Below are 15,260 nucleotides of genomic sequence, written 5' to 3'. Positions count from 1 at the left end.
TAAAGGTTGTAAATAAATAAATCACCAGGTCCTGATGGCATTCCAATTCGGTTTTACAGAGAGTACTCTACGGCATTGGCTCCTTACTTAGCTCGCATTTATCGCGAATCTCTTGGCCAAAGTAAAGTCCCGAGCGACTGGATAAAAGCGCGGGTATGCCTGTATATAAGAAGGATAGAAGGACGGATCCTCAAAATTACAGACCAATATCCTTAACATCGGTTTGTTGCAGGATTCTCGAACATATTCTGTGTTCGAATATAATGAATTTCCTTGAGACAGAGAAGTTGCTGTCCATGCATCAGCACGGCTTTAGAAAGCATCACTCCTGTGAAACGCAACTCGCCCTTTTTTCATATGATATCTTGCGAACCGTGGATGAAGGGTATCAGACGGATGCCATATTCCTTGACTTCCGGAAAGCGTTTGACTCGGTGCCCTACTGCAGACCCCTAACTAAGGTATGAGCATATGGGATCGGTTCCCAAGTATGTGAGTGGCTCGAAGACTTCTTAAGTAATAGAACACAGTACGTTGTCCTCGATGGTGAGTGTTCATCGGAGGTGAGGCTATCATCTGGAGTGCCAGAGGGAAGTGTGGTAGGTCCGCTCTTCTTTTCTATCTACATATATGATCTTTTGGATAGGGTCGATAACAATGTGCGGCTGTTTCCTGATGATGCTGTGGTGTACGGGAAGGTGCCGTCGTTGAGTGAGTGTAGGAGGATACAAGATGATTTGGACAGGAGTTGTAACTGGTGTAAAGAATGGCAGCTAACTCTAAATATAGATAAATGTAAATTAATGCAGATGAATAGGAAAAAGAATCCTGTAATGTTTGAATACCCCATTAGTAGTGTAGCGCCTGACACAGTCACGTCGATTAAACATTTGGGCGTAACATTACAGAGCGATATGAAGTGGGACAAGCACGTAATGGCAGTTGTGGGGAAGGCGGATAGTCGTCTTCGGTTCATTGGTAGAATTTTGGGAAGATGTGGTTCATCTGCAAAGGAGACCGCTTATAAAACACTAATACGACCTATTCTTCAGTACTGCTCGAGCGTTTGGGATCCCTATCAGGTCGGATTGAGGGAGGACATAGAATCAATTCAGAGGCGGGCAGCTAGATTTGTTACTGGTAGGTTTGATCATCACGCGAGTGTTATGGGAATGCTTCAGGAACTCGGGTGGGAGTCTCTGCAGGAAAGGAGGCGTTCTTTTCGTGAATCGCTACTGAGGAAATTTAGAGAACCAGCATTTGAGGCTGACTGCAGTACAATTTTACTGCCGCCAAGTTATATTTCGCGGAAAGACGACAAAGATAAGATAAGAGAGATTAGGGCTCGTACAGAGGCATATAGGCAGTCGTTTTCCCCTCGTTCTGTTTGGGAGTGGAACAGGGAGGGAAGTTTACAAGAATATAGAAAACATCGAACTAACAACAACAACAGGCGACAAGAAGAATCGCATCCCAGTGAAGAGTGTCGCCGCCAACGCGCTCGTTGATGGACCATGTGTGTTTCTTGGATGTAATCTTAATTTTAGTTTCGACATAAACGATACCTTCTCTCATGGGAATGGATGGTTTCCTTTAGGAGTGGTCGGTTTCCTCACCGATTAAAGTACTCGGTAGTGAAGCCACTTTATAAAAAGGGGGATAGGAATGATGTTGACAATTTTAGACCTATTTCTATGCCATCGGTGTTTGCTAAAGTTATGGTGAAGGTTGTATATACAAGGTTACTGGAGCATTTAAATTCACATAATTTGCTGTCAGATGTTCTGTTTGGTTTTAGAAATGGTTTAACAACTGAAAATGCTATATTCTCTTTTCTCTGTGAGGGTTTGGACCGATTAAATAAAAGGTTGCGAACGCTAGGTGTTTTCTTTGATTTAAGTAAGGCTTTTGACTGTGTTGACCACAAAATATTACTGCAGAAGTTGGACCATTATGGAGTAAGGGGATTAGCTTACAATTGGTTCGCCTCTTACTTTAAGAACAGAAAGCAAAAGGTAATTCTCCGCAATATTGAGAGTGGCAGTGATGTTCAGTCCCAATGGGGCACTGTTAAGTGGGGCTTTCCCCAAGGGTCGGTGCTGGGGCCGCTACTGTTTCTTATTTATATAAATGATATGCCTTCTAGTATTACAGGTGATTCAAAAATATTTCTGTTTGCTGATGACACCAGCTTCGTAGTGAAGGATCTTGTGTGTAATATTGAAACAGTATCAGATAATGTAGTTCATAAAATAAGTTCGTGGCTTGTGGAAAATAATTTGATGCTAAATCACAGTAAGACTCAGTTTTTACAGTTTCTAACTCACAATTCCACACGAACCGATCTTTTGATCAGACAGAATGGGCATATTATAAGCGAGACGGAACAGTTCAAGTTCCTAGGCGTTCGGATAGATAGTAAGCTGTTGTGGAAAGCTCATTTCCAGGATCTTGTTCAGAAACTAAATGCTGCTTTATTTACCATTAGAACAGTATCTGAAATAAGTGACACTTCAACACGAAAAGTAGTCTACTTCGCATATTTTCATACCCTTATGTCGTATGGTATTATTTTTTGGGGTAATTCTTCTGATTCAAAAAGGGTATTTTTGGCTATAAAACGGGCTGTTCGAGCTATATGTGGTGTAAGTTCGAGAACCTCTTGTCGACCCCTATTCAATAGTCTGGGAATTCTGACATTGCCCTCACAGTATATATTTTCTTTAATGTCGTTTGTTGTTAGTAATATTAGTCTATTCCCAAGAGTTAGTAGCTTCCACTCAGTTAATACTAGGCAGAAATCAAATCTGCATGTGGTGTGCACTTCCTTGTCTCTTGTGCAGAAAGGAGTGCAGTATTCTGCTGCATCCATTTTCAATAAGCTACTACAAGACCTCAAAAATCTTAGCAGTAGGCCAAACTCTTTTAAGTCTAAACTGAACAGTTTCCTCATGGCTCACTCCTTTTATTCTGTCGAGGAGCTCCTGGAAGAGCTAAAAACTTAAGCAAATTCTAGTGTTACATTGTTGATTTTCTTCATTTAAACTTACCACTTGTCGCCTGAACATGTTTTTTATATTTCATTTTATCTGTTTCTACTATCGTGTTATAATTTCATGTATTGACTCGTTCCATGACCATGGAGACTTCTCCTTTTGGTCCCACGGAACAATAAATAAATAAATAAATAAAGATGCTAGTTGTGGTACGAGGTACCCTCCGCCACGCACGATATGATGGATTGCGGAATATGTATGTAGATGTAGATGTAGAAGTAGAAAACCTGGTGAAGGTTCTGAGAAGAACGCAGAGGCGAATATTTTCCCTGCGCAGTCCTAAAGCATCGACTGCACATCGACCAACGCAGCGCCGCGAAACAGAATCAAGAAGGCGCTTATCTGCACGTCAGTGGAAACAGCAGGCAGCGCCACACCTTCACGAAAACAGAGTTTAGCGCCCCCTGTCAACGCTGATTTAACCAGCCGCCCATCGCTGGTCGGTCCCGACTTCGGTTGCAGACTTCGAGAGCATCAGTACTCAGTAATAGGAAGACGATATTTAGCCTGCGTTCTGCGAGTAGTAGCGGTGGGTACACTAATTCCATATAGGAGGCACAGGAAACACGTCAAGCCACATGGTAACGAAAGTTGTTTCTTTCCTTTTTAGAAATAAAGAGTTCTATTAATCTGCAAATGTGTGTACAGATCACTTTGGATTTCTGCCACTGGCCATCGCAACTTCTCTCCTTCTGTGGTGTCAACACTAGACACCACACTTGCTAGGTGGTAGTCTTTAATCGGCCGCGGTCCGTTAGTATACGTCGGACACGCGTGTCGCCACTATCAGTGATTGCAGACCGAGCGCCGCCACACGGCAGGTCTAGTCTAGAGAGACTCCCTAGCACTTGCCCCAGTTGTACAGCCGACTTTGCTAGCGATGGTTCACTGTCTACAGACGCTCTCAATTGCAGAGACGACAGTTTAGCATAGCCTTCAGCTACGTCATTTGCTACGACCTAGCAATGCGCCATATTCAGTTACCACGTCTTCTGAATTCTAATTCCTTGTCATGTTCCAGACCTCACGTCAGTATACTCATTCCCTCCTCACGCCAGCCTGCGTGATCTAAAACGCGTGCACTTCGGCCTCCACTCGTAACACGGTGTTGGCTCTTCTGCTAACACAAAACCTTCCTTGTCTGTGTCGGTGCTGACTCCCACAGTAGACGACACAACATTTACGACTCACAGGTGAGTATAAAACAACGCTATTCGAATATTTAATGACAACCTTAGGAATGTAGACTATAGAACTGCATATTTGAAGAGGAAATATAGAGAAAATGCAGGTAATACCTGGATGGGTACTGGATAGTAAAGGAGCAGTGCTGACAAGGGTGGGTAAGGAACTGCAACATATGTGGACCAACACACGAACTGGCAGTAGGCTGCTTTCACTTCTGCCGAACGTTGAAAGACAAGACTAGGCAGACTTACTTGGTTTCCCAAAGACGGAAACAGACACGACAAACTTTGACTGACTCGTTTCTTATCTCTAAAAGAACAAAACATTCAGAATGTCTAAAAGAGAGTAAAAGTATGAAAAATAATAGACATAACTGACGTTTGCTGGCTGATAGCACCTTCACTCCGTTCCCTTACTGTCATTCCGAAGTAGCAATAATTATGACAATTGTAATGTGGCCATTTTTCCCTGGAACTGTCAACCAACATTTAAAAAAAATTCAGTGATTGGTATGCATATTTCCTTGATCAAGTCTTCGTCCAGTACACTGCTCCGTAATTGCAGATCTCGATTAACTTTGCCAGTGGCTATTTTTCGCTTCACTTCTGCCTTTCTCACGTAGGTCATGGTGGTTCTGATGACTCGAAAGCTCACAAGATGGGTGCACTTGAGTCTCTTGTATGAGGAATTTGGAGCTGTAAAGCTGCAGCACTTTCGGCAGTGGCCCGTCCACAAGTAGGGAGCCTGGTGTTCTCTTGAAGCAATGGCGAGAACCCATTCCTCCATTAAAGGAAACATCGAATTCTTCGCCGAACCCTTTTTGTCAAATAAGAATTCTCTAAGGAGGTGTGCTTCTGTCAGGAGGTGTGAATGTTCGTTACGACGCATCCGAATAACGTCCAGTTTAAACTTCAGGATACAGCCTCCTGATACGCTCACGCTGTCATTTTCGTCACTATCCGCACTTCTACTCTGTGTCTACGTGCAGAGCTTATCATTTGTTCACTTCAGAATGATGCCATGCAGTGGGAGAAACCTCTTGGCTGCGTGCTCAACTTCTTCGTTCCTCCGAAGGTGACTGTTCTTCAGCACCCTGCTTATCCTCCACATCTGGTGCCGTCAGACTTCTTTTTGTTTCCTTGTCTTAAATTAGTCTTGAAAGGCTTACGATTCTCAGACGTTGAGCGTGCCTACGGTGCTTCGAGCAATTTCACAATAAACGCTTCCTGACAAATCCAAGAGCTTTACAACGGTATTTTGTTAGTCACGTTTGTTTCGTTTATTTTCTGGGACCATTCACAAACTTCTCAGATCCACCTTGTATTACGAGTGAGATTTAGCATACGTAACCCGCATTTGAATAAATCTTGAATTATTTGGACTTTCACACTTTCATTAAGATACAGAGAGCATTCACGCTTTCCTTAATTTGATGAATTAACTGGATATTTATGAGATCTGACTCATTAATGTGGATCAAGTTGAACAGATTCTTAGTAGTTACGTACTGGAGTAGCGTAGAGCGTACGGGTTATTACATAATCCAACCAGAACCATGAACATTAACCCACTTCACTGTCGAAAATACGAAACATTCACCACTGCTCAACACGTGTCACCAAAAATGTTTAAATACTTGTACATTGTCTCTCACGTTTACATATCATTAAGTGCTACTAATTATCTTCTAGCACCCCTCACACTTTGATCCTTCTAATCAATATGCTAGCTAGCGGTGGTGAACTTACAATTTGGCAAAACTCCAAATAATCTCTTAACGCCTCGACATAAAAATCCAAAGTCATCAGTTTCCCTTCAATCACAGGCGTATAGAATCAAATTATTCTCATAATGTAACCGGGACAGAGGTTTACTACATCAGTGGGGACTACCCATAACTTATATTGTTTCCTTAGCGCTACTGTAACGCACCTTTTATCACCAAATTCAGTAAAATACAAACATTGTGAACACCGCACTCGAACCTCTTCTTTCAGGACTGTGGTTGTACACACCTTCACGCCACCACCACCACCACCATCATCATCATCATCATCATCATCATCATCGTCATCCTCATAAGCACTGTCCCATTTTTAAGCTCTGGCAATCATAAATCACCCTCAATAACATCTGGAATAAATATCAGTCTTGCACAATGCTTCTCGACGATTGCCCAAATGCGCTCACTAACTATAAATAGAAAATAATTCCAAGTAACCTGTGCCTGAAAGAAACTAACAGCTCAACCCACTCATCTCCGTTCGTAGGGAATCTGTTAATCGACAATACATATTCTCAGATGATCTCAAAAGACGCAACGCAGCCTCCAAAGTCTCAATATCCTCCTCATTGGAGGGATTAAATACACTACATACTAAATTCGACTGGATTATCTTATTATACCATCACATTCTGTACAGAATTACTCATGCCTCAAAATAAATACCTTACTGGAAAAAATACAGCTTCACCAGGACTTCATATCTGTTCCTTGCATTATATTATAAAACCATACAACGAGAACATTCTCAACCAAGAAATCAATACAAAATTTCAATCATAAACTTTATTCACCAATACATAAAATGGTCCACGCATTCTGATCACTCGCATGGACACAATTCTTCACAGATGACTCACATTACTCTCATCTCAACCATATTGACAGAAGAAGATACACTTCACTTCACGCACTGTCAGACACTCACACACTCTAGGTCGTACTGATACGAACACTCCTTATCCCTCACTCAGTAATCATCATGAACTACTACCACTCAATGCACAGAGTGAGGTGGCGCAATGGTTAGCACACTGGACTCTCATTCGGGAGGACGACGGTTCAAACCCGCGTTCGGCCATACTGATTTACATTTTCCGTGATTTCCCCAAAATCACTTCATGTGACCGATGACCTCGGTATTTGATCTCCTCCCCCAAACCAACCAACCAAACAATCCTCAATGCATAGAAAAATACCCCCTGCTATCATCATTCACCATATTTCATAACCAAAAGCAAAGGAACTTACGTATCAACACGCTGTTTGACGAATCTTCAGCCACTGGGTCAAAACATTCCTCAAAAACTAACATCTGTGGTAAGCTCACCAGAACCTTAGACGTCACATAGAACAACACTCAGTTATCTTACCTCACACAATGAAAACTAACAATGGTCGGGAGCATCCATCACAAGAAACTTAATCACTATCCGGAATAACTGACCTCCTTCGCTCAAGATGTGGCATTTTTATAGGAAACTCCTCACACCAATGATCATCCCAGAAAATCTTTTCTCTCAAAAAAATACAATAACAACAATTTTACAGATCTACAGCACGGCAAAGGTGAAGTAGGCCGCAGCTTTATCTTTAATGAAAGAAATGGCTGGAATATCATTGTAAGCTGCATTTGGATGTCTCCTTCATTTACTGATGGTGACTAGTTGCGGACTAGTTCTCAAACCATCTGTCTTTGTAACAGAGTGAATTTATGCATGAGAGGAAAACCGTAGCAAATAACCCAAATGGTGATAAAGACGAATTTAAAAAAAATCTTACTACGTATTTCTATAACACTGAAGTAGTGTACACAATAAATGAATCAGAATGACCTACTTGTGGACCGGCAGTGGCGTTAAATTTATTTGAATATTAACATGACATAAACAACCTGTAATAAGCTGTCCAAATACAGGTTGAGACCCCTTATTTCTAAAATTCGGATATGAGAAGTGGCCAATAAAGCTCTGTGTCTTAGTACCCTTCGGCTGCTGAGAGTATTATCAGGGGACAGTCTTACCGACTTAGCTCCTCAAGTACATTTAAAACACCACTCTTGCTCTCTTTAAGTAGTATCTGCAAGTTATTGTGGAGATGTGAAATAGAATGTTGATTATCATGTAAGTGAGAGTTTAGTGCGGGTTTCGATCTGCTCACATAGACAAGTTGTTTAAAGCGGATGTCGAAACCAGTACTTCTGAGAACAGTCATTACAAGAAATTGAATAAACTCTTGCGTTCTTACACGGGTTGCTAAGTGACTGTTCACTGTTTCCATTTTGCGGGATAAAAAAACGCGGGATTTATGTTATTCTTTTTTAAGTGTTTACCAAGTTTCTCGTTATCAGAGTATTAATTTAGAAAAAAAAAGTCTGCACAGATACACACCAGAAGATGCAACTTAAAAGTAGCGAAACCGGTTGTGTGAGTCTCTAATCGACTTCAATACATACAAGCGGACTATTGCACTCTTCATTCAATTTTATATTTTAAAAGTCTGAACACCTGTATTTTCTTGAGAAAGTTTTGGAAGCATGAATTCGGACAAAATTAGAAGAACGAATGGGAGAAGAGCAACATGGCTTCAGAACAGGAAGGTCCACGGTGTATCTAATTTTTGCTGAAGGACAACTGCAGGAACAGCATTATGAAGATGAAATAGATCTACTAATGACCTTCCTGGACATTGAAAAAGCGTATGAATAGTGTATGTAGAAGCAAAGTGTGGGAAGCCCTGTAGAACAGAGCAGTAGCAAAACAGATTATTTGGAGGATGAGGGAAATGTACCATGGATGTGTGAGGTGTGTGAAAGTGGGAGGAGAGAGATCAGTTTGGACTGAACAGAAGAATGGCTTGAGGCAGGGAAGTGCACTTTCACCATTATTATTCATTGTAGTGATGGATGATATAATGAATACAGTAGCACAAGTAATTGGTGAAGGAAAGATGAAAGCTATGGTGTTTGCAGATGATCTAATGATTTGGGGGAGTAAGGAGGAAGTACAAGAATAGTTGGATGTATGGGAACGAACAAAGAATATGAAATGAAATTCAGTATAAGTAAGAGTGAGATGATTATCACAACAAGAAAGCAGGAGAGAGTAACAACTGGAATAACAATTGGTGGGGAACGATTGAGGAGAGTGGGGAGTTTTGAGTACCTAGGAAGCCTGATACAGGAAGATGGAAAAAACGACAGAGAAATAAACGAGCGGGGGAGAAAAGCAGAATCGTATCGGAAGAGTGTCAGAAGCTTGATGTGGAGCAAGGATGTACCCCAAATCAGTCATACTGTGTCCCGATCGTGACATATGCATCAGAAACCTGTGTTATGAAAGGAAGAGAGAAAAGCAAAGTACAAGCTAGTGAGATGAAATTCTTGAGAAACAGTGTTGGAGTGACAAAGATGGGAAGGTTAAGAAATGAGAGGATCAAAGAGTTAAGAAAGTGGAACCATTATAGGAGGAGATAGAGAAATCAAGGCTGAGACGGTACGGACACGGTAAGATAATGGAGGAGAAGAGGATACCCAGGAGGATACACGAGATGAAACTGGAAGGAAAGAGACCAAGAGGAAGACCGAGAGACCGATGGCTGAAAGGAGTAGAGCAATGCGTCCAGAAGAAAACAGACCCGGCCAGAGGCTGGAAACTGTCCAACATGATGATGAACACCTGTATGTAAACACCGGTGTTACACTGTGTTAATGCTGAATGAGTTGCGTCTAGTTGCTTTGGCTTTGGCTGCCCTAGTTTTAAAATTATCTGCAAAGTCATACACAAGTAACCGTGCCGAACCCGTAATGAAATGGGAAAAGGCAGAGGAGAAGAAGACGGTGACCAGCTGAGGTGGACGCCGGCCTCTTGAGCTCTCAGCAGCTCAGCTGCAGCTGTTTTACCTGCCTCTCCTGCCACCCCCTCTCCTGCTCATCTGACGGCTCGGCTCGTGCTGGCCTCGGGCGGACACGCCTCGGCGCGTGCACAACCTCGGCCGCTCACAACAGCCGACTCCGGACCACAACACAACAGGCCGCCGCCACGGCTGTAGCGGAACTGTTCCGTACCGTCCTGCCTGTACTTCCGTAGGAGGGTGCAAAAACGTAACGCGACGTAGAGGGTGCTCCACTGAACAATTTGAGGTGATCACATCTGGGGTCGGAGATATGGAAGTAAACTTGTCTACCGCTTTGTCTAGCATTACTGTTTTCCAGCGTATTTACAACTAACATTCATTCAAGTTTACACGAACCCCGCTGTTCATTTACGTGCCATCTTCGTTTCTTGTGAGGAAACAAGGGAGGACGAGCCCGACTACCAAATCATGATCCAGGTTTTACTTTGCTTGTTCATAAAAAGGCTTTGTCGTATCGTATTTACATTGCACAATGATACAAAGTGCTGTGAATCAACGACAGACCCATTCATTACTCAATGCTATCAACAGTTTGCCGTCCGCGACGCCACAGTGGTGTCGTGCGCGAAGTAGCGGTCAACGGCCGGCGACACCTCCGTCGTGTTGTGTGCATAGTATCGCTTTGAACGTAGAATCGCGCAGTGGTCGATGACAGCACTTACATGGGAACCTCCCCATCGCACCCCCCTCAGATTTAGTTATAAGTTCGCACAGTGGATAGGCCTTGAAAAACTGAACACAGATCAATCGAGAAAACAGGAAGAAGTTGTGTGGAACTATGCAAAAAATAAGCAAAATATACAAACTGAGTAGTCCATGTGCAAGATATGCAACTTCAAGGACAACCTAAGGTAAGGAGCGCCGTGGTCTCGTGGTCAGCGTGAGCAGCTGCAGAACAAAAAGTCCTTGGTTCAAATCTTCCCTCGAGTGAAAACTTTAATTTTTATTTTCAATTATCTGACGCACACCCCGTCACCATTGTCGTATAGAATATACCAGACGTGTTTTCCTGTGGAGGAATCGGTTGACCTTGCTATCAAATGTTATCGGTTCCCATTGGAGAGGCACGTCCTTTCGTCTACTAATCGCACGGTTTTGCGGTGCGGTCGCAAAACACAGACACTAAACTTATTACAGTGTACAAAGACGTCAATGAACGAACGGACAGATCATAACTTTGCGAAAAAAAAAAAAAGAATTAAATTTTTCACTCGAGGGAAGACTCGAACCTAGGACCTCCCGGACCGCTGCTACTCACGCTAACCACGAGACCATGACACTCCTGAGCCTACGCTGTCCATGAAGTTGCTTATCATGCGCATGGACTACTCAGTTTGTATATTTTGCTTATTTTTTTCATAGTGCCACACAACTTCTTCCTGTTTTCTCGATTGATCTGTGTTCAGTTTTTCAAGGCCTATCCACTGTGCCAACTTATAACTAAATCTGAGGGGAGTGCGATGGGGAGGTTCCCTTGTTAGTATCTTTTTGATTCTGTTGGTGTTTTGTTTAGGTAACAAGAAGTTACACACGTCAACAAGTTTTTTGTTTTTATAAGTACTTGTGCACTGTCATTATGGCAGACGAAAGAGACAATACGATTATTTAGGATGAACGTGCGGATGTCTTGTCTGACATTCCGGACGACTTGGCCGACTGGGAAGAAGACATTCGATATAGAAAAAAATGAAAATGAAGGAGAGTCGTAGGAAGATAGTGAAATATGTCCAAGAAGAGTTCGGCGAACGCTACAGTTGCCAACTGATACGGATGAGTCAGACGAAGAAGACAGACTATGATTTACTGAGGACCAATAATAAATTTGAAGGATCTCCGGGTCCACATATATTTCCCGAAGATACACAGACCGTCGTGGATATCGTAGAGTTATATATTGGCAATGATCTGTTTGAATATATTAGCAACGAAACCAACAAGTATTACAGTCAAAATTGCAGTTGAAGGAAACTGGATTAAGAAATGCCAAATTTGTCGACGTTACGCGACCCGAACTTAAAAAATGGTTTTGCCTTGCTATTATTATGGGAACTGCAGAAAAAGCAGTTACTGGCCAACGAATCTGTTGATAGACACACCGATATTTCGCGAAACGATGTCCCGCAACCAATTCAGACAAACATTATCATTTTTACGTTTTTCCGACAACAACAATAAACCGCATAATGCCGACCGGCTTTTCAAAATGTGATTCGTAACTGATTATTTTTCCAAAAAGTTTAAAGAAACGTTTAAGTCAAAACATCTCAGCTGATGAAGGAATGATACCGTGGCGTGGGCAGTTAAATTTTAAAGTTTACAATCCGTCGAAAGTTACGAAATATGGCATACTCATTCGGATGCTGTGTGATTCGAGTACGGGATACATTTCCTCATTCAGGATATATTCCGGCGCTGGACAACCTTTATCAGGAACAGTGATGGAACTATTGACACCTCCTTATGGAAAGTGGCATCATCTCTACATAGATAATTATAATACCAGTATAGAACGTGCAGAGAAGTTACTTGAAAAGAAAATTCGAGTTTATGGAACGATACGGCAAAGTAGAGGATTTCCGGAAAAATTAAACGCGCAAAAGTCAATGAGTTTGAAGCTTGTCATCGACGGAAAGGTGACAAGGGGCCAGCGACAAGCCAGGTAATACGAATCAGCGCTGCCGGCGCCAAGCGAATAAATTTGTACGAGACGTGCGGACGGCAAAGTGTTAAGAGACGTAGGGTACAATACGATGGAGCAGTACGGGCACAGTATGTCCTGCCCGCTGGAGTAGAAGCGGAGGTCCTATCCCACAGCCTACGAGGACACCTGACCTGAATCCCCTTCATTATTTCCTATGAGGATATATCAAGTCACTTGTGTATGACACCCCAGTGGATATGGGGATGGAATTAGTTGCCATAATCGTAGCTGCCTGTGATGTTGTTCGAAGCACTCCAGGGATATTTGTCACGGTGGATCAGAATCGTGTTCTCCATGCTTGCACTAAGGTTAATGGCCGTCAGTTTCAAGTAACTTGTAAGATACAATACAAATAGTACGTTCATTGTGTCAGCGATGGCATATGCAGTTAACTGTAACTAATGTAAATAAAAAAGTACACAGTACTGTGATTTTATTCCTGTTATCTGCTTAAGCTGGCTTCTCCGGCACCAGATTCCCTAGTGGAGAATCCTCTATGTCCTGATAAATTTTTGCACTCTCTTACGGAAACACCCTGCATAAGTTACCTGCCGCGGCACAGTAACCGTGCAATAGGGGGTAACTGTTTAGGAGCTAGCTAACATGTGCGTGCTGGAAAGGATTTAACAATAACTGACATGGAGACATGCAACGCAATATAATAATTAAATCGTAACGTCAATTATCTATCTTCAAATGTAGCATTCTTAGGTCGCTGTCTCCCTGACCTGTGCATCGTTTCCTCCAACGAGTGGCAGGCAATAAAAAGAGATTCCGCTCCATGTAGCCTAGGAAGCTTCGTGCTATCTACACTCCTGGAAATGGAAAAAAGAACACATTGACACCGATGTGTCAGACCCACCATACTTGCTCCGGACACTGCGAGGAGGGCTGTACAAGCAATGATCACACGCACGGCACAGCGGACACACCAGGAACCGCGGTGTTGGCCGTCGAATGGCGCTAGCTGCGCAGCATTTGTGCACCGCCGCCGTCAGTGTCAGCCAGTTTGCCGTGGCATACGGAGCTCCATCGCAGTCTTTAACACTGGTAGCATGCCGCGACAGCGTGGACGTGAACCGTATGTGCAGTTGACGGACTTTGAGCGAGGGCGTATAGTGGGCATGCGGGAGGCCGGGTGGACGTACCGCCGAATTGCTCAACACGTGGGGCGTGAGGTCTCCACAGTACATCGATGTTGTCGCCAGTGGTCGGCGGAAGGTGCACGTGCCCGTCGACCTGGGACCGGACCGCAGCGACGCACGGATGCACGCCAAGACCGTAGGATTCTACGCAGTGCCGTAGGGGACCGCACCGCCACTTCCCAGCAAATTAGGGACACTGTTGCTCCTGGGGTATCGGCGAGGACCATTCGCAACCGTCTCCATGAAGCTGGGCTACGGTCCCGCACACCGTTAGGCCGTCTTCCGCTCACGCCCCAACATCGTGCAGCCCGCCTCCAGTGGTGTCGCGACAGGCGTGAATGGAGGGACGAATGGAGACGTGTCGTCTTCAGCGATGAGAGTCGCTTCTGCCTTGGTGCCAATGATGGTCGTATGCGTGTTTGGCGCCGTGCAGGTGAGCGCCACAATCAGGACTGCATACGACCGAGGCACACAGGGCCAACACCCGGCATCATGGTGTGGGGAGCGATCTCCTACACTGGCCGTACACCACTGGTGATCGTCGAGGGGACACTGAATAGTGCACGGTACATCCAAACCGTCATCGAACCCATCGTTCTACCATTCCTAGACCGGCAAGGGAACTTGCTGTTCCAACAGGACAATGCACGTCCGCATGTATCCCGTGCCACCCAACGTGCTCTAGAAGGTGTAAGTCAACTACCCTGGCCAGCAAGATCTCCGGATCTGTCCCCCATTGAGCATGTTTGGGACTGGATGAAGCGTCGTCTCACGCGGTCTGCACGTCCAGCACGAACGCTGGTCCAACTGAGGCGCCAGGTGGAAATGGCATGGCAAGCCGTTCCACAGGACTACATCCAGCATCTCTACGATCGTCTCCATGGGAGAATAGCAGCCTGCATTGCTGCGAAAGGTGGATATACACTGTACTAGTGCCGACATTGTGCATGCTCTGTTGCCTGTGTCTATGTGCCTGTGGTTCTGTCAGTGTGATCATGTGATGTATCTGACCCCAGGAATGTGTCAATAAAGTTTCCCCTTCCTGGGACAATGAATTCACGGTGTTCTTATTTCAATTTCCAGGAGTGTATATTACAGCTGAAAAGGCGTGCGTTGCAATCCCTAATTACAGATTGTCTAGCTAATGCCTTCCAGCCGCAACAGAAATTTGAATTTTCATTGTTTCATAAAATTATTTACCGTTTTAAAAATTTAAAATGCTGTTATAATCTACTAACTAATTAGTATAAAGCCACGTTAAAGTTTTAACACAATAACTCATTTATTAAAGCTATTAACTGTGTACATATCTTGAGGCAACATTTGGCTGCAACTAAGGACAGGAGAAGTATGAATACTCTCGATTTACAAAAGTGCAGTAATAACAGTTCATCTCTCTTCCTTTCTCTATACACCATTCAAATAAAGAGGGGGAGTCTCATTTGGATATGTAATAAATGCTCCTGCTCCCC

This window comes from Schistocerca piceifrons, chromosome 1 (assembly GCF_021461385.2).
Source record: "Schistocerca piceifrons isolate TAMUIC-IGC-003096 chromosome 1, iqSchPice1.1, whole genome shotgun sequence".
In the NCBI taxonomy this organism is placed as follows: domain Eukaryota; kingdom Metazoa; phylum Arthropoda; class Insecta; order Orthoptera; family Acrididae; genus Schistocerca; species Schistocerca piceifrons.
This window is presented reverse-complemented; position numbering follows the sequence as displayed.